Source organism: Corvus brachyrhynchos, unplaced genomic scaffold, assembly GCF_000691975.1.
Source record: "Corvus brachyrhynchos isolate BGI_N302 unplaced genomic scaffold, ASM69197v1 scaffold258, whole genome shotgun sequence".
In the NCBI taxonomy this organism is placed as follows: Eukaryota; Metazoa; Chordata; class Aves; order Passeriformes; family Corvidae; genus Corvus; species Corvus brachyrhynchos.
Window position 1 is genome coordinate 2049472 of NW_008240122.1, and position 21765 is coordinate 2071236.

The window sequence follows — 21765 nt, forward strand, 5'->3', positions numbered from 1 at the left end:
ATGAGAGAAGGAGGATTCAAGTGAATCCACTAACAGTGAGAGAGGAGAGTAGGGAATGAACCTCTGATGGCCATGGAAGAAAAATAGCTTGGGTCAGAAGCATCTGCAGCTACACAGCCAGATCTGCAAGTGTCCATCTGTCTGCAGCCCAAGTCAGCCTCTGGGTTTGCCCAAGGAATTACTAACCCTGCAGAAATAAATAACATTCCATTGAAAAAATAGACAATATCTCCAATTAATCAATGCAATATCAAGAGCCAGATTCAAGCATCTATGTATTTCTGACTAATTTGTTGTCTGCATGCTTGTGACCAGTCCAGCATTGCTGTCAGTGTCTGCTCCTCACCAGTTTTGTGGCCTCATCTGTGTCTGTGACCACTTCTGTTCCATCACTGCCAGTTCAGGAAGGTCTATCTGTCTTCAGCCAGCACTGGACACCTATTGAACAGTGTCAGACTCTGAAATGCTTAGTCCTTTCTCTCTGCACTACTTGAAAAGAGCCTGATTTGCTCAAAACTCAGACTGTAGTTAGGATAAAGGTCAGTGACTTGGTACACTTGGTATACTTGGTACTTGAAATGTCAAGAAATATGATAACTTTTCCATAAACTAATAGGTTAATCCAATATGATCACTGAGAAAGAAATAATTCTGTTTTCAAATGTTTCTACAAACTCAGTATTGTCATGAACACAGATACTGAATTTCTGATGGCTGGTGAAGTATATTTCAATGCTGTTTGGAGCTGTGTACGTATATTCAGGTAATCCATTCTGCTCTTAGTAAAACAGGATGCTATAAATGATGGCAAAAATTTCATAAATATGCAACTGAAAATCAGGAGTGATTGGGAGCAAAGCCAGCAAAAAGACAGTTTTAGTAAAATGATCAGCAGTCAGGAAGAGGCTAAGGTGAGTGGTCAGTTTTCCCTGATTTCTGGATATAAGTATGTTAATGTATTTTGCTAATCTCATGAAAAGTCTATTGAAGTTGCCATTCATTTTTTAACTTGAGCACCATCTAGTGTGCATGACAAAAATAATTAAAAAAAAAATTAAGGTCAGATCATTATGATCTATTAACAGTGGAAGTGCTTGCATGTTTTCAATGTCAAAAGGTAAAAAAGCACATCAGAGCTTACATTCTCCTAACTTTCAGTAAAACAAGCCTCAAGTGACATTCTTGGGAGCCCGCTCCCCCTTTTAATTTGTGCTTCGCTTGCTTGCACTTAAAATAAATGCAAGAAATGAAATGCACAAAAATAAATTTATTTTTTGACAAACACGTTAAATATAAAAAAACCGCAAACAACAACTGTTTTTTTCTAAATACAAACACATATTTTTATATGTCATGTAACTATAAATGCAGAGTCCTGCACATTGCTGAAAGCTGATACTGTCTGCTCCATCAAACCCCTGGCTTTCAGCTAAATGGATCTTGGCAGATGTTCTCTACATCTACCAGACATGGAACACAGCCAGAGATGAGTCTTTCCTGCATGCCTGGATCAGAGTGAGTGCACTTACGAAAAGTTTAGTGTGCTTTAATTTTTCCTGCTAGCATTGCTTCGTGCAGCCTGCGCCCATGGCGTGTTTTGGGAGCAGCCCAGCTGCCATTGCCATTGCTAGGGAAGTTCATACTGCTCTTTGCAGCACGTTTTGTTTGCACCTATACTGGGAAGTCCCTCTGACAGCAACTTCTGCCCTCTTTCTAATGACCTCGCATTTCCCCATATAACAAGATTAAGAGCTGCTGCTGGGGAGCATTACTCATTGATCAGTCATTACTCCATCACCAGTCACATTTCTGCCCCTTGCTACAGGAGTTCTTGTGATGAGGGAAAGATCTCTGGCTCCCATGAGTGCTTCTGGCTTCGGAGTAGTTTTAAAATCAGAGGAGATCAAAACCTACCATTAGATTTTTCTTTAAAAGGCTTATGATTTGTGCATCAAGTAAGAGATTCTTTTGGGAAGTGGGAGGCAAAGGAAGGGGATATTACCAAGATTTTTTAGAACTTTTGCCTTGAGCATCTACTGATTTTTTGCTGCCATTATTTCATGAAACAAAAGGCTGCTGAGGCATACAAACCAGTATTGTTTTAAGCCCAGAAATGAAAGCCAAAGCTGGTAGAAATATACCAAAGAACAAAGTTTTTTATAAGACTAAGACAAGGAAAAAACTCATTTGGAGCATTTCTCTTTCTCAGTTCAAGCAAGGCTCTGGGAATGGATGTCACTGGCCCTAACAGGCCCATGTGCTCTGGCAAACTTAAAAGCTCCTTGCTCCTATAGTCCTTCTATGAGATCTGGCTCTAAACTTACATAATTCAGGTCAATAACTGCAATTTTTAAAGCTTAATAGCTGTATGTGGATGAAGCTTTCAAACTGGACCTATCATTTGCTGACTTGCTACCCAGACATACGGTCTCTAGTGCAGCACAAACTGCAAACTTTTTACCAAAGCCACACATCAAATGAATTCTCAGAATGCATTGTCCAGATAATAAGTGATAAAAGCTGCATTACGGTGAGTCACCCCTCTGCACACTGGGGTTGAAAACTGCTCATCACCTTGTGTGTGTAAGAGTTGTGAGCCCTACTATCTAGGGAACGCATTAGTAAACTCTGGTTTTAGGGGGATCTTCTGGTGGGATTATCTTCTCCACCCAGAACAATTTTTCTCTGAATTATGCTAAGACTGTGCAGTGTTGGGCAACCTCTTTTGGCAGAAGGAGTTTTCCCTTTCTAGCCATTTGTTGCACTCCAGGAGTGAAATGCCAAATAGAAAATACACTGAGCTAGAAAGAAAGGAGTGCCTCTGTGTACGTTCAAGAGAGAGGGCAAAAATTTGAGAATGCCAAACATTCATGAAAGTAATGTTAAAAAGTTGTTGAAGTTAGATCCCCTACTGTTATTAATGTTATGTTTACTGTCTGGTAGTTTTATGACATTTATTTCTGCTCAGATTGTAATATCAATATTGTTGAATGATTCATAATAGACTAATTCAGTTTTTTTCTTTTGGAAAACAAAATCTTGCTGCAAACCAGATGTTGTGTCTGATCTGAATTTTTACATTGATTACAAAAGCACACACAAATGTGTACTTTGTCAGGCTCTTGGAAAGGGACAGGAACTGCTTACTTTCCCTTAAGTGGAAATGTGTTGAAGAGAGCAGCAGTAAAGTGATTTATAAGGACTGTGAAATTATAAGTCTTCAACATTCCTCTCCTCTCCTCCCCCCACCCCAACATACCCAAAGACTTCTAGTCTCCTCCATCACTAAGGCATGATTCCCATTCCAATCTTATCAAAGTTCAGATGGAGCTGTTGCTCTCTGGTATGCAGCATAGAATGTATCACCAAGCTAAGAATTAAGCATGTGGTTCTAACACTACTCAAATTGGTTTGCTCACCTGATACACACAGCACAGAGAATTTGGTGGTGCTGTCTCTGAAAGCTCTGCTTCAGTGGTTCTCCTTTCTTTGTGTAATTTCTGAAAAGTTTAGTTTAAGTGTTTTAATGCTCCTTGCACAGCCAGCTATCAAAGCTTTTAGCATGGAGAAGTACTGCTTCCCATTAGTGCTTTACTGTCCATACAGGATTTCAGTATCTCACAGAGGATTTGGCTTTATCATTTAAGCATGGTTCAAGAGGTTTGTCATTCTGCCTTTTCATCAAAATTGTAATTTGGGGTAGGGTTATTAAATGGAGTATTTGCAACCAGAGACGCATATTTTTTTATTTTCAACAACATGGTTTTAAAAACACTTTGATTTGGCTTAAGTCCTTACTTCTCCAACAGTAGTTTTGTAATACTTGAAAGTTGTAAAGTTTACTACAAACACACTTTGGCCCCCACTCCCTCCAGGAGTTTCTTTAAAAAATGGATTCTAATGGGTGGGTGAAGCAGCTTGGGCAATCATATCACATGGGATGAGAAAGGGGCATCTGAGGAGCCAGCATGAACTGCAGTCTGAAGCCAGGTAGAGTTAACGCCACGGAGCTCACAGTCTGCAAGGGGCTGTGCTTGAGTGCTTGTTGCAGCCTCAATGCTGAAGAATTAACTGTTCACATTTCAAGACACAAATGAAGAAGAGAGCTGCTGGTCTGATGCCAGTGAAGTCTGAACACCAGCACACCAAGTTCCTGGCAGAACAACTGAAATGCCTTTGAAAGAGGTGTTCCGAGTGGTACAGTATAATTCTCTCAAAATGCTGCTGTTTTTCTGTCATTTCAGTCTGTGGAAAAAGTAGCAAGTGGTCCTATTCCCTGACCCACTCATCTGTGTATATGCTAGTGGGACACCACTTGTGAAGTTAATGAGTAGGAGGAGCTCACTGAATTTCCATCTTACCAGATGTTCCTTATTTGTTGACATCTCATGGAAGAAGATGGAATGTCTGACTGAACAAGTGGATTATCTGCATTTTTTGGTGGGTGTTTTTGTTTTATTTATTATTTTCTTTGCAAGTCCAGGGATATCAAATCTTCAACTTTTCTCTTTGATCAGAAGGGAATACTTTTTTGTGTCAGTCTGAAGGCCACACACCTGCACGTTCCCATTTCCTTACCCTGCAACTAACTCCTGCAAGCACCTCCCAAGAATAAAAATCTTGTTGCTCTTATAAAAATGAAGCAGCCTGCCTTAGGAGAATTGCTTAGTTTAACAGGCAGGGCTTATAAAGTGACTCTGATCAGGGAAATTAAGACCAAATGAGAAGTAGACTAATATTTGGTTGTGGTTTTATTGAAGAGCATCCTTTACAGAAAATTCTGTTTATTTTTTTTCATAGAGATCTATTGCATATTGTACTTTCAGGAGGAATTGGATTGTATTATGTTAATCATATCCCTGTTTGTGTCTGGACATTATTGTGACCTATAATTTTTTAGTCTGCATGTGTTATTTCTGAAGGTAATGACCTTATGTATCAGTGTGATTTCTTGAAGTGGCTACCTGAAAACAGAGGCTACACAGAATAAGAGAATAAAAGTGAGTATTTATTTGAAGGGCCTTTGAAGGTACACCCTGGGAGTCAAAAGCCTCTGAGGGCTCCACCCAAGATGGACCCTGGGTCACAGGTTCTTCACACTTTTATAAGTTTGGTCCATTTGCATATCAGGGTTAATTTTCCAGTTACAACTTCAGTTAATGACGTAATTACCCCAAGTTTGCCCCCCACTCAAGGCTTTAGTTTACATATTTTGGGGCCTGAGACAATCAAGGTGTCCTTGAAGTGCAAACCTAGAGAGGGTTTGTTATGTCTAACCAGCATGAGAGAACAGTAGTTAACAGGCCACACGAAATTTCAGAGCTACACACTAGGCAGTACAGGATTTTAAAAATATAAAAGTTAAACCCTAAGGCATCAAGTGAGATGACAGAAAATAGAAATAGACAACCAAACATCTTTAAATCTATGTATTGCTCATTTTTCTGTTTAGAGGCTTTGCCATCAGCTGTTCTGTAACTCCATGGAATCGTGCATTATAGCACCTTCCCTGCCAGCAAGCTTATCATGACATTTCAGACTAATGCAGCCTTATCTAGAGATCTTCAGTGCACTCTTTAAGATTCTTCTCCATTAGCAGGCACAACTGCAGCCTGGGATGGCCTAAGTAGTTTGTTTCAAAGAGTGTATTTACTGTCTGAATACTTTTGCTGAACCACCACAATTTAAAATCCAGCATATGAAAGTAATTTGACTGTAGTGCCTGTTCTCCTAAATATTTTGGACTAATAGCAATGATTCTGTATCTGCTGCATCAACATTTGAGTTGTTCCTGCAGCAGCAGCCACCGTGGTGCAGTGACTGTTCTGCTTGGACTTTACTTCAGTTGGCAGCAGGGGAACTAGAAACTGTCCTTGTGCCAGGTCACATTTCCCTCATGTGACCTTTTTTCTATTAATTCAATGGAACCCTCAAATACTGTGCCAAAGGATGGTTTCTGGTCTGGGTGTGAAAAACAGAGGAGAGTTGCTGGAAATAATCACCTGTCAGAGAAAGAAGTGCAAGAACACTCCCACACAGTCATGTGCTCTGGGCTGCTTGTATTTGGAATTTGAATGGTCATTTAATGCATGTATGAGAGTTTTCCCCAAACTGTCCCCAGCTCGTAACCCTTGGCAAAACTCCCAGAGATTACAGTGGGGAACAGGAACATGTATCTCCTTGTATCCATAATACACTTGTCAAAGGCAAACAGACTGAAGGGACTCACTTGGTGTGACCCTTGGGGATGCTGCTGTGCAGGGCCAGGAGTTGGATTTGATGATCCTGATGGAGCCCTTCCAGCTCTGCATATTCTATGATTATGTGACTCACTCTGGGCTATGACCTGCGAATTGGGTTTCTGTAGAACCCACAGTAATGTATCCATACTCATTATATTCTACTAAGAATACTTCTCCTTAAAAGAATACTTTTATAAACAAAAACAAAAAAAAAGAGTAGCTAAAAAAGGGTAGGAACAAGTGGCTATTATAGATAGTGCCCTGGTCCAGTTTTAAATGATCCAAACCCTAGATCCTTTGTCATGGACTAGGTGCAATCAGTCTGGGGTTTGCTGCTTAAAAACTCCTGTCTCTGTAGATTTGTCACCACTGAACTCTGACTCCATTTTACACCATCAGACTTGTCTATCACGTCAGATCCACAGCTAACTCTCAGCAGCTGTAAATCAATACATCTTTTCTTATTTCAATGTTGTTTCCTATTCACCAGCTGAAGATCAGACCAAGGATTCATTGACTGACTTTCCCATCTGGGTTGCGATCTGTGTTTCTAGTTAGATACTTATAGGGATGGCAGGTTTTCTTCTGGGTTTAACTTTTGCTCTGGGTTTATTTGCTTTATTAGAACTGTATTTTATTGTACTCCTCTATTCTAGCAAGTTACCTTAAAGTAGCTAATCGAATCAAAAAACAAAGTACATTTTTAAATGATTAAAAAAAAAAAGGTATCTCCATTATAAAATATCCTGCCTTCAGAATTATTGCAAGTAGGTGACACATTTCTGGGTTTTGATTTTTTTCATCCATCATTTCCAGACCATAGCAGACATGAGGCTGTTTAACTTTGTGTCTTAGGTTCCTTTTGACAGGGGTAGCTAAAAATCTGGAACATGTTTGCTCATGCCATAAAAGCAAACAATTGTAATGGATTAAATTCCAGCTCTCTACTTTTTCAGTTCCTGTATGGAAAAAAAATTAAGCCAGGTAGGTGTTTACTCTTCATGACCTCATGTTTCTCTGAAAGTTTTTTTAAAAATCCAGAGATTATCATTCAAGTGCATTTTCCTTGTATTTGAATCATATTCAGATTTGTATTTTCTTGTATTTTGTATTTCAGAAGCATTATCTCAGTAAGTTTGAATACGGAGCTGCCATTCTAAGTGTGTTACTAAGGGTGAATGTTCTCTTTGGGCTTTTACCTTAGAGCAGTTGCTCACGTAGCCCTCCTTTTGACGAGACAGCTCCTCTGTAGAGTGTCTCCTAATTTTTCATGTTATCCAGAAATCAGAGTGTCTTGAACTGCTTTCTTCTGTTCAGAGCTTTCAGAGGTGGTGATACCAGCTGGAAAGGGCTTTGTCTTCCACTCAAGAAATGCTTTCAGCAGTCACCATAAGAAATGCCAAGTGTTACTTAAAATAACTTCTGTAGCTGCAGGTAGCAATCTCTGCTCCCTTCTGGATCGTAGGTGCTCCTACAGCCACTGAGGAACATTCCAGTAGAGGTTAAGAGAGGTTTCTGAGAAATAGGGGTAAAACATCTTCCCCAAATCTCTCATCATGAATAGTTGAGATGCTGTGCATAACCAAGAAAGGAACATTAGGATCTCTCTGTATCCCTTTTACTGGTTTGTCTTTAGGACAAACACCTCAAAAGCATAACAAGGAAGTCTCACTTGCCAAGAGTTAACTCTAAACTTCTGAAGGAGGCATGTGGCCCTTGGCAGCTTTTGTGCCATGATGTGCTCACTGTGCAAGGTGATGTAAAGTGTCATGGGTTGAAACTTTAAAGTGTCATGCTCATGGAAGAGGAAATTAGGGAACTCTATTTTAGATGGGAGGGGAGCTTTATTTTTAGGAAAGGGACTGAATCTCCAGCTCCTTGAAAGTAATTCTTTTTAGCAATCCATTTTAATTTAAAATTAAGTAAGTCCACTTACTGTTGTGAAAATCATGCTTCTTGAAATGATCTATCTTCTTGGGTGAGCAGAAAGAAACCAGGCACTTTCAATGCCAGTCATGTTGAAGAATGCACAGGCACACTGTTAAAAATGTCGTCACAGCATAAACTGCATGGCAGAAACACATTCAAGGACTAGGAAATAGCTGGATATGAGAGCCCATGTAACACGATCTCATGACAATTTGTGAATCATTTGTGATGGGTGGAATAGAACCTCATTTTCATCAGTCTTGCAAAGTTCGAAAATGAGAATTTTTATGAAGTTCAAATATGAATAATATTTTCATCTCTGATGGACTGGTGACCTTCCTGGATAATGTGAGGAATAAGTGGTAATTGACTGGTTACACCTTGCATAAAAATACAACTTTGGGCATTATGTCTGTATTCACAGGAAGTGGTTGCCAGCTACTTGTGAAGACTTCTCTTTAGGTCTAAGTGTGCTTATTAATATCTTAATTTTAATTTCTTTTCTGACCGCATGAGGATTAGTAGGATGCCTATTGCAGTTGATTCTGGTTTACCTCTTTTTGATGCTCAGGTATGGCACAGGAGAGTGGTAGGAGAATTAATGAACTCTTAGAGCTGGGAAGTGCTTCCAGGTCCAGAGTTAGCACAGATCAGCTGCTGTTCTAACCAGAGAGTAGATGGAGTGTTCTGGTGTAATTCCAAGGGACAGCTTGGATGAACTGCTCCTGTCCTTAGAGGTAACAATTCTTCAGGATTTCCTGTATTAGGGAAGAGAGGGCAATATCTCTACTGTACCAAAGACACTAAGTGCTGGATCTGCCCAGATTTCATGAGTAATCTAATATCTGAACAAGACAGAAATCCCAATTAGGACAAACAAACAGAAGTTGAACTGACAAAAATGTTAATATCCCAATCAGTAAAATAGCTGTGGTTTGTATTAGAGCTTTATATTGGCATTTTTTATTAGCATTTATCACAGTATCACAGATAGGTTGTGGTTGGAAGGGACTTCTGGAGGTCATCTTGACCTAAAGTCCTCTCCTGAAGCAAGGCCACCCAGAGCCAGTTGCTCCTGTCCAGATGGTTTTTCAATATCTTCAAGAAGAGAGACTCTGCAACCCCTCTGGGCATCCTGTGTCCCTGCTTGGTCACCCTCACGCTACAAAAGTGTTTCCTAAGGTTCACAGGAAGAATCCTGTGCCTGTCTGTGCCCATGGCCTCCTGTCCTTAACTGGGCACTACTGGAAAGAGCGTGTCTTCAACTTCCTTGCACCCCTTCTTCATGTTCTTTAACCCTCTCTTCAGGTATTTATATATACATTGGTAAGATGTGCCCTGAGCATTCTCTTCTCCAGGCTAAACAGTCCCAGTTCAGCTGTTTAGTCCACTTCACTCTTTAAGAACCTTATTAGCTTTTAGACAGCTCGTAGCTGCTCAGTCATTAGCTGTGATCAAGAAGAATGAAAATTCTTTTTCCAGGTCTTGGCTTGCTGTAATTGCAGCATTAGCTCTCACCTGGTAATGGCATTCCCTTTTGGGTTCTGATTTCTGCAGCACACTCTGCTTTGGTTGCAGGGAAAAATGTAAAAAAAACCCCCACATCACAATGAAATCAAGTACTAAATATTGGCCATTGGCTTCCTTGCTGTGGGATGTACCACAGTACTTTGCTCTTCTGTCGCCCGCACTGGCTGGCTGTGCAAGCTGACTGGTGTATTTTACCCTGGACAAAGTCCCTTAGAGGCCCACAGTTAAGGATTGTTGATATGGTATATTAGAATTGATAGGGCAGGTAGGGCATGGGGCAAGTGCTTATGACATTTCTGAGCAAATGGAAAGCAGCCACCTGAAATTACTTCTGTGTGTAATGACAAAAATTGTTAGGGATTTTACCAAGACAGAGTCTGAGAATAGAGCATGCTGTTTCCCCTGCTCTATTAGGAAGAACAAGATGAAGACTTGCTGTGGAGAGAAAGCTTGATGTGACAATCACCAAAGATTGCATTGTAGAATATCACAATTTAGTCTTGAGCGTGTGGGAAATTTAGACACATTTCTCATTTTTTACAGATGTCTTCTTATATTTCAGGACCAGTATGTTTGGAGTAGTGATGAATTTTGTGTGTATAACCTGTGCTGCTGTTAGGTCAGAACAATGGTTTCCTTGTGGCTGGGGTACCTATGCTTCTTTGGACTTTCACAGGACTAGAAAAGAGAGGAGCTGCACTCTGGCCTATGCTGGTATATGATCTAGGGAGCAACTCTCCTGCCTCAGCTGTCAGAGGGAAGCCCAGCCAGGAAATTTCACACTGCCCAGGCAGGGCTGTTGAAGCAGCTCATCCCATATCCCATCTGCTGGTGACACATCTGTGCAGTCCCAGGGAGCTGCCTCTGGCAGAGCCTCGGTGCCTTCCAGCTGAAGCTGGCTTTGGCAGCCCCTCAAGAGTTCTGCATGAATTTTGACTGTGCCTTTGCATCAGAATATTCTGAATTCCAGTGGAATTGTACTGGTGTCATGGAATTTACATGGTGTCACGTAAAGGGAGAACAGCATCTGCTTCCACTTGCTTTCAAATGGGTTTTTAATGTAGTAGTTGGGTTGGGTGTACTGCAGACTGTTCCATAATAAGCCTGACTGATGTGTAAGTACCATGGCATACAGTGAATTAAAGTGCAAAACTTCCATGAACTTCTTTCAGCATTTTCCAGGAATTAACTTTTAGGTCACACGAATCCCAAACTGATCAAGAAATTTTGTAGTAAAAGATATTGGACAAATTGATATATAGCTCCCCCACCACTCCCCAAAAGTATCCTTACTCTACTGTTGTTTAGAAGTAGAGGGTATAAATGAAATAAAATTATAGAAGAGTAATAAATTTATTATATAATACATTAAATGCAATGTTTAAAGGGACATTTTTCAATGACATCTCAGTAGCAAAAAAACCCGTTAGGGTAAGTATACAGAGTTGGATAATTATGCTCAGGACTGTGTGCTACATTTGTCACTGCCACTGAATTTGCTGCAAGTGATTTGGATTGCTATTTTAAAATTAAATTTGGACTTTATTTAATTTTTTAGAAAATACTACAACAAAAGTCTGAGAAGAAAGAAACAAAGATGTTAATAGGCTATGTACAACCCAAATCAGAAAAAAACCCTTAAAAAACTGTTTCCTTGTCAGCACCTGAGGCAGTACAGAAATTAATTAATTAGTAGGCACTCTGGAAATCACCTTCAGCAAGAAACTTTGTTTCAGATATATAAGGACAAACAGTGCAACTTCAAGGGTGCAACACATGGTGGTTGTCAAGCTGCTTGGCATCTCCTTCTCCACTTCCACCGCCTTGCATGGAAAAATTGTAAGGAAGGAGTAGGGACGTAGCTAAGCTCTCCTAGAGGTATTCAGCCATTTTCCCAGTTATGTGAAACCAATCTCCATTATTTCTTGATTTCAGAAGACTTCTTTACCACAAATATGAAATAATCAGCTTCCAAAACCAAACCCAGTTAGAGGGAGGAAAAAAAGGAGTTGTCTGAAGTGCTGGAAAATGGCAAAGATCTTGTTTTAAAATTCAAACTAAAAAATGTTTTTAATGCAAGTAACTTGCACCAAACACTAAGATGCTGTTGGTAAAAGTATAGCTTTAGATATTTTTATGGTACATATTTTTTTTTTTTAGGAGATTACAAGCTTGATCTCAAGAAGTTCTGTAGAAATGTACTTGTCATAATATGCAGAATCTCATAATATCTTATCGCTAATTTGTCTCAAAACATAAAAGCAGGCAAAAAACTAATGAGAGAAAAATATTAAATTAAATAATTCCCTCAAATTTTATGCATTTCTAAATTTTTAATCCAGTGATCTTATCTGGTCATAAGCTTAGTCCATGAAAATGCCACACATCTCAAAGTGGATGGCAGCACCTAATCTCATATGCTTAGATTCTCATACTTGAATTTCTAATCCCCATCTTTAGATATAAAAGGAATATAATTAAATTGGTTGATTAAGACTATAAGGTCCTCGAGGCAAAGTTTTTTGAAAAAATTGCTTTTTTAAACATTCTTTAAAGACCCATGGTAGTGTTAAATGCATAAGAACAACAATCCTCACATAAGGTTGCAGAATTTTTATTAGGTAACGATTATGTGAATATCTTTGTACTAGTGTAAGAAATTCCTTGTTTCTCTGTTATTTGATACAGTAAAGTTGTTAAGCACTTTTAAGAAACAGTTTAAACCAATATTCATTAATTACTTTGAAGTTAAAATATTTGAAGCCAAGCTGGTAAGGTCTATTATTAGCAATTACCAATAAGTGTTTCCATTTTAACCACTGGGAAGAGTTTTCCACCAGTAAGGTAGATGCCTGAGGAACTGCTGTTACTCTGAGGCAAAGACTTTCTCTCTTCTGTGCTGGAGATCTTCTCCCCCCGTACCACGTGTTTGTATGCGTCCAAATCAATTATTTCACGTAGCGACAGTGAAGGGAATGGTTCTGTCACAGTTGGACTATCTCCCCTTTGAAAATTAATGCCTTGTGCTTGCCATGTTTGTTGACAATGTGAGGGAGACCATATTTAATTGGATAACATAGCATTATCTCTTTGCTAAATTACAGGAGCCTTACTTAAGGACAGCTTTTTTTCAACAGAGTTTATTTGCCAAGAAAGGAATGGCTTGTCCTAACAAAGTGCTGGCCTGCACACACAGGCTACTGTCCCAAAATGGTGCATTACTTTTTGTAAGCTTCTATATATCTGTCTCCTACCTTATTTCAAGTAAACAAAAAATATAAAGACACAAACTAGGAAAAATAAAGCTTTTTAAAAATATTCATTGCAGTTGCAAACCAAAATTCAAATCCTTGATCAGATAGTTATATTTTTGTCTGAGGTTCTTTTCAACCTAAATTATCTCTTTAATTTTAAAGTATTCAAAGTCATATCTATAAAAGTAGAATTAAGCTCCCTTCCACTTGAAGTTTATTTTATTTTGAGATATAGTTACAGCTGCTTTATTGGTGAAATGCTGTTGATTTTCAGAAGTATATGCTGCCCTGGCACTGTTCAAGGCCAGGCTGGATGGAGCCTTGAGCAACCTGGTCTAGAGGAAGGTGTCCATCCCAAGGAAGGGGGCGGGGGGGCTGGAATTAGATGATCTTTAAGGACCCTTCCAACCCAAATCATTCAGTATATTTATGATCTCCAGATATTTATGCAAATCAGTTCCTGTATCCTGAAATAACCAACCATGGCTTCAGGTGTGCAGTCTAAAAGCATTGATCATGGAGAAACTGAAAGCATCTGTTGCTGCAAGAAATGCAGGGTTTGGTTAGAGCTGGGCCTTGCTGAACTCTTCATCTGCTGAGGCATCCAGAGCTGATAACCCGGGTCCAGGCTGTGTCCACTGGAATGTGTTGGGTGTGCCAGTTCACCTAAATGGAAAGGGAAGGCAGCAGGAAACGTGGACTCAGCACTCTGTCAGCCCCTGGCTTCCAGCTGGGAGTAGCTGTGAGAGCAGGGAGCCCTGAGCACCCCCCAGGGGAGCTGCTCTGGAGGCCAGCAGAGGATGTGCCTCAGGTGGGTCACTTGGGATGGCTGCTGAGGGGCCTGCAGCTGCGGGTTATGACACTGCTCAGGGAGACACCGGCAGCCAGCACGGAGCAAACCCTCCACAGCTGGTGATGGATGATTTCTGGGTGTACTGCAGGTAGACATGGTTTGCAGTGGGGTTTTCAATGACTCGGGCAGCCCTTCCTGGCCTCCTGCTTCCTAAAGCTGATGCACTTTCCATCACTTGAGTTTTGTCCTGCCTACTCCTGCCTGAGGTGGTTCTCACAGACCCCGTGGGCTGCTAATGGAAGTGGGCAGCACTTTATGCCTGCCCTGCGTGCTGGCCCATGACGAATCACTCTCCAAAGTCCATTACAAAGCAGTCAAGGAGAGGCTGTTGCTTCAGCAGAATGTTCTGTAATGCAAAGAATTTCATTCCTTTGTCTAGAATGGACAAAGTGCCTTTCCAGGACATAATGCCATGAGAGCTGGGCTCTGAACTGCATTAGAGACCCACCCTGCACCTTATCAAATAGCTGACTGCTTTTGTATGAAGATCTGCCAATCAAACTCCTGTAATAAAAACCTGTCAGATAAAAAGCCCTCCAGGGTCAGCAAAAATCATTAATTCTTTTTCAAAAAGCATTCAGCTCTCTGAAACATTAGGAAATACGCAAGGCTTGTTCTCAAGCCTCCCACTCTCTCCATTTATCTCAGAAAGATTGTTAAATTTTTGATATAATCCCAGAACTCTGGGAACTTGGGCATCAAAAATTCACTCATTGTAGTACTCAAGATATGAGAATTGACACTGTGCAGATAATTTTTTCCTGTATAGGAGTTTCACAGTTTTGAATCAACTATGGACAATACAGTTAAGAGAAATGAGGTGGGTCACATAAAAGCAAGAAAAAACTTTTTTTGTAGTTACTTTTTTCCCCCTAATCCTCTGCAAAATTAATTATTTATAGAATGTGCTGTTTTCTGTGGCTGACTTATAAAAAAGCTTTGAATCAATAATGTGGTAAACCCATTATAAGGACCATTTTATAACTATTAAGAACAATGTTGTTCAAACACATTTCAAATGAAATGAACATTCAGAAGAAACAATGATAATTATGGCAGATGGCAAGCAGAGACATAACTTGCCTTGAATGCAAAACTGCAGTTCAGGCAGCTATTTTGGTTTTTTTTCAACTCATAGGTTGTCTGCCAGAGGTTCTTGCAGACCAGATGTATGCAGTTAATCCCACAGAAATCAATGAAATTGCATGCAGGAGTGTGAGACTAAAAGATCTTTCTCAAGAAGGTAACCTCTATCTCATAGAGTTCCCTGCTTTATCTGGCTTCTGTATTTCAAAGGCTTCTAAGCAATATTTACCTTCATGGTCAGCCTTTGTGTCACTCACTCTGCCTGCACAGGGTCAGAGGATGCTGTAGCACAGCTTTTCTCTGCCACTGTGCTGCCAGGGCAATATGCTGCCATGAAATCCAGCCTTGACAAGAGAAACAGAAATACTTAAGGACCTCACAGGCAAAGTTAAACACATAAATAATTTCCCTAACCAACGTAGCTATTTGTTTTTACCTCCGTTTGCTCTGAATATTTGGAGTATATTTCTTTTATAGACAATAGTACTATTTTGTAGAAGAAATACCGGGTTTTGACAAAAATTGTTTTCACAGATATCTCACTTGGGTTTGTTATTTTCCTTCAAAAATAGAAATGGTTGAATAGGTCAATATTTGGCTGATAATGAGTCATTTAATTAAAAGATTCTGCTACAGTGCATCATGGGAACCACGGTTATCTTTTCTTAGATGGTAAGACTGAGATTTCAAGCTCCATTGAATTGTTTTTGATGTGTGCTGACCAGAGAATTCCATAATATGCCTGGCTTCTCCATGATGCAAAAGATTATGTTGCAACAGTGACAAAATGTGCAACTTAAAAGATAAATCTGCCAGGGAGATTAGTAATAAGAAATATTAGAAGGAGACTTCCTCTGGATCTCCCATTTGGCAATGTTTCTGAAGCGAAATATTTTGTTTTCTTCTGAAATAATTTTTGCAGTTAGGTTTCCTTTGGGGGAAGGGAGAGTGTGTGGATATGGTGGTGAGGAACAGAAATATTTCTTTGTAAAAATGCTGATAGCACTTTTTCTTTTTTTTAAATTTTTATGTCATTTTTCTGGGAAAAGTCCTTTCTTTTCTATCAGCTCCTTTAGTCAGATACTTAGTAGTCATTATTAAAAATGAAGCTATCTAGCAGGTTATATTATGAATGTACATTACTGGGTTTGACTTGACAAATGAAGATTTAAAAATGCCTTAGACTTGAAACAAAAAGATTGTATCTCCTTATGTATGTCAGACGTGGACCCAGAATTCATTTCTGTTCATTTTTGTTCATATTCCTATGGATAAAATGTCAAACATATGGATGTTTTAAAAAGGAAGCAAAAAAGAGTGGTAAAGCATTAAATTACATTTCTAATTAGGAGCCAATTGAATATCTTTGGTGATGTTAATCTTCTCACACTGTTGCATTGGCAACTCTTGGCAAATATTTGGTTTTTTAATGGTAACTAGCCTGTGGCTGCTCCAGGGAATGGACTTGGAAATTGTATTTATTGCTGGTAAAAAGGATATAACACTTGAATTGGAGTTGTGAACATGAACTCCAGGTTCAGATGAGTATGCTGGACATTTGCCTTGGTCCTTTCTTCCATAGGTGAAGGTAATCTGGTAATGAGAGATGGAAAGGTGCTGTGGCTCAGGTCACCAAGCTGAACATCCCATGGAAAACATCTGGGGTTTGCTGAGTAAGGTGTGTGAATTAGACCCCATGGAAGCTGCACAGCTGCAGTAAGTATAAATGGTGAATGCTTAGTGAGATGATATGGCAAGTATTTAGTAGGTAATCTCTGGTCTGATTTATGTTTCTAGAGGCAATTTTTCTCATATTTCAAAAAAGCAGTAAATTAGTAGTTAACAGAAAATCTGCACATGGATGGTTTGTGTGAAGGGAAAATTGTTAAGTGCTTCAAACAATGTAACATCTCACTGATATTGATGAGGAGGGCCAGCAGTCAGATGAAAGGCAGTCTGTTGATATCTTTAACTACTGGTTTCTTATCCCAGCAGGATTTCCAGCTCTGACTTGACAGTCTCTTTAGGTTGTGCTGGTTCTTGGGGAGAGCACTTTTTTTGAACTGTCTTGTACAGTTCATGAGAACTGTAGACAAAAACAAATGTGTGAGCTATATGCTGCAAGTAGCTCATCTGGCTCCTTTTCCCCTTGTAAAGGACATGTTACGATAGCATATGGAAGGAGAAAGATGGAAATATGTACCAGTGGAAAAGAAAAAACTCCAAAACCTAAAGCCGAACAATAAGGACCATCGGTAGAATAGCAACAGCATGATTTAGCAACACATGGAACAGCCATAGTTTCCAGATTAAAGAGGAAAAGTTATTTGTTGGGTGTCAGGATGATGAATAGATTGTTTTTGCATTACATCAACACAGCTTTTATTTTCAGTATGTTGCAGCATTGAATCAACAAGTTACAGTTTCTTTCTGAATGCAACCCCAAAGATAAAAAGGGTTGTTAGGCCAGTAGCAAGAACAGTAATTCATTATCAGTGACACCTTCAATTATTACAATGAATAGGTACCCTGAAAACATATTTTCCAAAAGCTTGCTTCTACCCTGTACTTTGAAGAGATGTTGAAAACTCTCCTGATGACTGTTCCAGCTGTGGATTTGTCTGTCTTCCTGGTACATGCAAATTGCCTCAGGCCTGCTTCAGGGTCTCATTATTGAAAGGATGTAAGCAGCAAAGTCAACAGCAAACAACTTGTGTAGAAGGGAGATCATGTCAGAGAATCACAGGAAAACAGTTTGGAAAGGACCTTATAAAATGGAAAGGATCTCTGGAGCACATCTGGCCCAATCCGCACTCAAAGCAGAGATAAATTAGAAAACTTTCTTGAGGCCTTGTCTGGTGGGGTTCACACAGGAGCTTGCTTTAGGAATAGGTGGATCAGCTACTTTTTGATTGTTCCCACAGGCGTTCTAGGTCTGGATGTTTAAGGTGTATCTGGACAAGAAAAATTAAAATGTGTCTGGAGCATGTTGAAGGAACATCTTTGTTCGGATTTTCTGGTTTGCTTCCGTGAATGATTCAGCAGAGGGACTGTTAAAGGGAAGATCAAGAGGAAAAAGGGGCAAAGCTGGTTGTCACTCTGCCTTCGTGACCATGCTTTGATTCACAGTTGAGTTTAGTGAGTAACAGCTGACAAGAAAGTGCAACAGGAACAGAGTGTATTGAGCTTTGGCATGGGCCATGGATCAACATGTTATACAAGTGCATTATTTGAAACTGCTGGGAAGATGGACAGGGATATTGCTGGGTACTGACTGGCAGCCTGTGCCAAATAGCAGCTATAAAACCCTCAAGTGAGGTCAAGGGAAGCATTGCTATGCAGACATCCACCACTGGATGAGGAATGGATGAGAAGGAGGAGGACGCAGAGTGAAACTGTCAGTTCTGAGTCACTGAACAGAGCCTGACCCTGGGTCTGGATGCACTGGGGTGTCGTGCTGCCTCCAGGAAAGCCTGAGCCAGCCTGATTAGGTGGTAACTGGGGTGGGTCTTGCTTTGTGTGTGTATGAGTGAAAAGCTTTTTCAGCCAAAGCTCATCCCTTGCTTGGCTCACTCAATAAGCTGAGCTTAGCAGTGTCACATTGCCTGGTGCTCCCTTTCCCTGAGACACAAATATACACCTGAATCTCAGGATGACAAGGAGTCCAGATGCCTCTGGCTATCATGCAGCTGGGCTCAGAAGCTGAAAATTGCTATTTGGCTCTAAATCTACCATCTCAGATGCTGAGACTGTTTATGGAGGTTTGCCTTTGCTGCAAATAGTGGTCCTTCTTAACAGTTTAAAACACTTGAAATATCAGAGGATTCTGTGCCACCAGTTGTACTTTGGTTAACTTTATGCCTCTGTGTAGCATAGATAATAAAGCAAATGAAAACAGTGCTCAATTCTCTCTGTTCAGTGTCTGGCTACCAAAAATACCATGAGAGGAAATTTCATACTACAGTGCTACTGCTCTATACCGAAAGGAAGGGGCTAATTCCACACAAAAAGGAAGGGCTCAAGGAGCTCAGGTGTGGCTCTAAACATGTGCAGGGAATGAAATTCACCATAAAAACCCCAATGTGCTTTAATCATGATATTTAAAAAGCTTCTCCCTTTAAAGCATTGGGCCTGACTCTAATGTCATGATACCAGCCTAACACAGATTTCGTTCAGATGAAAAAAACCAGATTAGCCTTTTGTAGCAATATGGCATAGCCTTTCCTTCTGGAATTTTTAAATTAAAATTGAAGCTGTATGATAATTCTGAATATATCCACAATAAGGCTCTGTGATAACAATTACTGGTAATCTGCTACCATCTTCTAGAAGCCTGTCAAGGTACTAATTTTACAACAGTCCCTTAAGGTAGAAAACCTTATTAAAAAAAAAAAAAAAGCAGAGTTAAATTATTTTTCTGAGATTGTTTGAAGAAGAAGAACACCTTGAAGTTTGAAGCTCTTCTTACCATTCCCAGCCATTAAGTGCACTTATTTAGATCCGGAATAAGCATGTGAAGTTAATTATTTTTGTCCTATTGCTGGTGGTTTTTGTACTAATGCTTTCATCTGAACAACTATTGCCTGCTCTAAGACAACTTAGAAATTTTAAATTACTCTTGAACCTTGGCCAGCTTTGTAACTGATATAATCTGCAGTGACTTTGCAATGCTGACTGTCACTAAAGCAAGAGATGACACACGGTTTCTAATGTTGAAGAAGGCAAGAAGAGTTCAGCCATACTCAAAATTTAAATGCTGTGATCTTTAAATGAAGCATGGGAGAATTCTCATTTAATGCCAGGTAAATACTGAGTTAATACCAGGTTAATCAATGCTAATGGAACTGAAATGCTGCTCTAGGAAAATCCTGTGGAACCTGAGCTGGATCTGCTAGTGATACCAATAAAAATGTACTCCCACATTATTTTCTGCATGATTCGAAGTTGAAAACACACAATGTGATATATGCTTCCTAAGAGAAACTGGTCTTGCTATTTAGCTGTTTTCTAGAGATTAGGTAATAATGGAAGCAATGGACTCAGACCTGCCTTTTCACAATCTGTTATTCAACAAGAGGTTTGTGCATTGTTCATTCTCTACTGGATACAAAGTGTTGCAAATTTGGATTAAGAAGTTTGACTTGATTCTAGATTGAGAGAATCAAGTCATGGAAACCTGATTTTTTCTTCTTTTCTGGTAACCAAGGCAGAATAAGAAGCCAGATTCTGATCTTAGTATTTGAGTGTCAGCCTGGAGTGCTCCCTTGATTTTGACCTCCTGACCCTCTTTTTTCTGCCAGTGTTCATCTGTTCACATATGATCTCATTTTATCATTCTGTCTTCTGCTTCATACCTCAGTGCCTCTTTTAATATATGTGTTCTCTGCTTGGACCACCCTTTCAAGCACAGAAGCATAGAAGGGTTTGGTTGGAAGGAATCTCAAAGATCATCCAGTTCCAACCCCCCTACCATGGGCAGGGACACCTTCCACTAGACCAGGTTGCTTAAAGCCCTGTCCAACACTGCCTCTTTATTGAAAGTGCTTTTCAAACCTATTTATTATACCTTGGTTTTCATCTCATATCTTGGTTTCTTAAATGAAATTCTGAATTAATTGAAGATAATTGCAACACTTCTGTTGGCTTCCTGAGAGACAGATTTAATTTTCTGCATCTGGATTTGTCAAAGAAAGATTGAATAGTATTTGGGACAGACATAATTGGATAGATTTCCTGTACTTATAGTAGTGTACTGGCCAGGTTTTTACTTTTTGTATAGTGCTTAGCTCTTCTAAAAAGATTTTCCCACTCCTGTTAAATGAAAGCTGAGTCCCTCTGAGATTGGGACTTCAGAGGTAGTGACATTTACACTCCTGTTCACCCTACCTACCATCAGCAATTCAGCTGAGGTCTCTGTGTCAGGAATTGAGTCACGCTAGATCTCCTCTGCAATCATTAGGTGGAGAGAAGCAGTCTAAGGAGACAGGTCCACTTCTCTATGGTATGTCTACCCTCTGGATGCGGGCGTGGCTCTCGCTAGTGACTACAGTGCTGTTTGTCCTGACTAGACTCCAAGTTTGGGCACCTCAGATTTCACCTGAGACCTTAATGTCACAGAAAATCAAACAAAGCATTAGCTGAACACACATCTAATTAAGTGGAGCCAATTCAACATTCTGACACCACTTGACTTGCCCGAAGTTTTATCTGCTGGGAAAGGACTATAAATGCTAACCAAGGATTTCCTCATCCTCATTTCTTTCTGAACAGTTGGGCCATGATGCCTTATTGTACACAAATTACACATGTATCCATGATGCCATATTATATCCAAAACCACAAATCACCTTTTTAATTTAGTAAATAAAAATCAGGATTAACAGGGATGGAAACACAATTCTGAAGTAGTTCTGCCTCCACAACATTAATACTCTGAGAGACTGCAGTCTTTGTTCTACATTTCTTGCTGAACTCACATTTTCATCTGTTACATAGGTCTCTCTAAATAGTTGTAGCTTTATTTCCCTTTTTCTTTTTGCATCTATTTATGAATCTGGACTTTAAAAGCAATGCAAAACGTTCAGGCACATTATTTAGGTATGTAAAGGCAATTGAGGCATGGAAGAAGAGACTACAATACCAAGTTTTTGTAATGCTTTCCCCAGTGTCAATCAGATCGAGAAGAAGAAGAGGAAAGAAGCAGGCAATATGTGTAACAATGAACACAGAACAATGCCTATTAGCACTTTATATCACTTTGGATTCTGTTCCTTTCAGCCAGCTGCTTCAGTTTGAAGGTGATGCAGAAAATACTGAAGAAAACATCTTAAAAAGCAGAAAAGAAACCAAGAACAAAGTTTTATGCCATACT

At 39.7% G+C, this 21765-nt stretch overlaps 1 long non-coding RNA gene across 1 annotated transcript; it reads left to right on the forward strand.

The window, feature by feature from the left end:
* Window positions 1-5258: 5258 nt before the first annotated feature.
* Window positions 5259-15541, forward strand: LOC108449223. Its single transcript, XR_001865348.1, has 3 exons — window positions 5259-5380; window positions 7374-7376; window positions 15531-15541. It is a non-coding gene; the product is annotated as an uncharacterized LOC108449223 (long non-coding RNA).
* Window positions 15542-21765: the final 6224 nt, after the last annotated feature.